Source organism: Saccopteryx leptura, chromosome 13, assembly GCF_036850995.1.
Source record: "Saccopteryx leptura isolate mSacLep1 chromosome 13, mSacLep1_pri_phased_curated, whole genome shotgun sequence".
In the NCBI taxonomy this organism is placed as follows: domain Eukaryota; kingdom Metazoa; phylum Chordata; class Mammalia; order Chiroptera; family Emballonuridae; genus Saccopteryx; species Saccopteryx leptura.
Genome location: NC_089515.1, coordinates 37,505,265 through 37,507,757, shown reverse-complemented (window position 1 = coordinate 37,507,757; position 2,493 = coordinate 37,505,265). Strand labels below are relative to the sequence as shown.

General features: G+C 48.3%; 1 non-coding gene across 1 annotated transcript; it reads left to right on the top strand.

The window, feature by feature from the left end:
- Nucleotides 1–1,729: 1,729 nt before the first annotated feature.
- TRNAS-GGA (transfer RNA serine (anticodon GGA)) lies at nucleotides 1,730–1,805 on the top strand. The gene has a single exon. It is a non-coding gene; the product is annotated as a tRNA-Ser (tRNA).
- The last annotated feature ends 688 nt before the right edge of the window (nucleotides 1,806–2,493 follow it).

Below are 2,493 nucleotides of genomic sequence, written 5' to 3'. Positions count from 1 at the left end.
GCACATATAAGAGAGCAATCAATGAACAATTAGGTGTCATAACGAAGAACTGATGCTTCTCATCTCTCTTCCTTCTGCCTGTCTGTCCCTATCTGTCCTTTTCTCTGTCTGTCTCTCTCAATTATTAATAATAATAATCTCTTTCCTCATTCAACTCTCAGCAATAGAATAAAAACCTTCTTTCAGATTTTTTTTTTTTTTGTATTTTTCTGAAGCTGGAAACGGGGAGAGACAGTCAGACAGACTCCCGCATGCGCCTGACCGGGATCCACCTGGCACACCCACCAGGGGCGACGCTCTGCCCACCAGGGGGCGTTGCTCTGCCGCAACCAGAGCCACTCTAGCGCCTGGGGCAAAGGCCAAGGAGCCATCCCCAGCGCCCGGGCCATCTTTGCTCCAATGGAGCCTCCGCTGCAGGAGGGGAAGAGAGAGACAGAGAGGAAGGAGGGGAGGGTGGAAAAGCAAATGGGTGCTTCTCCTATGTGCCCTGGCCGGGAATCGAACCCTGGTCCCCCGCACACCAGGCCGACGCTCTACCGCTGAACCAACCGGCCAGGGCCACCTTCTTTCAGATTTTAAAATGTCTTGAGGTGTTACATCTCTAGGTTGGTTGTGGGAAGACTATATTGACCAGCCAATATGTAAAGAGAAAATGCAGCAGGAGCAGTTATTAGACCTCAGAGTTGTAAGATAGATAGGTGATTCTCAAACTTTCCCCCAAAGGTTCCTGAACAACAGAGGAGACATACATCAAATAGGATGCTCTGAGCTGCGAGTAACAGAAAACCCAGCTCAAACTAGCTTAAACAGTGAATACGTTTATTAACAGGCAGTCCAGAGCTCAGCTTCACTCTATTTCTTTGATATTCTCTTGCTTTAGTCATTCTTTGTGCATCAGTTTTGTCTCCTGGTTAGGCCCCTCATTGCTAATAAATGGCTTAGAAGAGAAATGGGAACACAAGGTTTATATGTTCATGTTCTACAAGAGAAGAAAACCTTCCATCTAACTGTGCTGTGAAAACACTTCCTTTCAGTCTGATTGGGCCAACTTAGGTCATATGACCACTCCTCTGCCAATAATACTCCTCAAGAGAAAGCTATACCCTGAATGACTGAAATCTGAGTTTATACACCATTCAGTGGCAAGCTGGTGGGATTACCATGAATGCCTTAAAGTAAGCAAGATACACTCTCAAAGTTAGGGATGAGGTTAAATTCCTTTTCAGGGGTCTCCAAACGTTTACACAGGGGGCCAGTTCACTGTCCCTCAGATCATTGGAGGGCTGCCAAATACAGTGGTCCTCTCACTGACCACCAATGAAAGAGGTGCCCCTTCCAGAAGTGCAGTGGGGGCTGGATAAATGACCTCAGGGGGCCGCATTGCGGCCCACGGGCCGTAGTTTGGGGACGCCTGCTTGAGTCATGGTCCTTCTGAAGGAAGAGAAAACACCTGAACAAAATCTAGGTTTCATCAGGGAAAGGAATGGGGACATTGGAAGCTGAGAAAGTGAACTCTTGTCAACCTAAGGCATTGGTTCAACATGATCCTCTACAAAGAGGATATTTCTTTGTCATTTCTTCTTTTTTAAAAAATGGGTTATACTGCTATGGAAAACGGTATAAAGGTTCCTCAAAAAATTAAAAATAGAACAATCATATGATCCAGCAATCCCACTGATGGGTATATATCCAAAGGAATTGAAAACAGGAACTTAAAGACATATTTGCGGCCCTGGCCGGTTGGCTCAGTGGTAGAGCGTCAGCCTGGAGTGCAGGAGTCCCGGGTTCGATTCCCGGCCAGGGCACACCCAGGGCACACAGGAGAAGTGCCCATCTGCTTCTCCACCCCTCCCCCTCTCCTTCCTCTCTGTCTCTTTCTTCCCCTCCTGCAGCCAGGGCTCCATTGGAGCAAAGTTGGCCCGGGCACTGGGAATGGTTCTGTGGCCTCTGCCTCAGGCGCTAGAGTGGCTCTGGTTGCTGCAGAGCAATGCTCCAATGGGCAGAGCATTGCCCCCTGGTGGGCATGCCGGGTGGATCCCAGTCGGGCGCATGCGGGAGTCTGTCTGACTGCCTCCCTGTTTCCAACTTCAGAAAAATACAAAAAAAAAAAAATGGCTAAGATGATAAGTTTGATGTTTTCTTATTTTTTTCATCACAATACTTTGTTGTTGCCGTTTTAGCAAGCAAGAGAGCAAGACAGAGACAGACAGAAAGAGAGAGAGATGAGAAGCATCAACTTGTAGCTATGGCACTTTAGTTGTTCATTGATTGCTCTGTAGTATGTGCCTTGCCTGGGTGGGGGGAACAGACTTCTACCTGAGCTGGTGACCCCTTGCTCAAGCCAGCAACCTTGGACTTAAGCCAGAGACCTTGGGCTTCAAGCCAGTGACCTATGAGCTCAACCCAGGGATGATGGGGTCATGTCTATGATCCCATGCTCAAGCCCAGGACCCTGCGTTCAAGCTGATGAGCCTGCCGGGCTCATACCAGCAA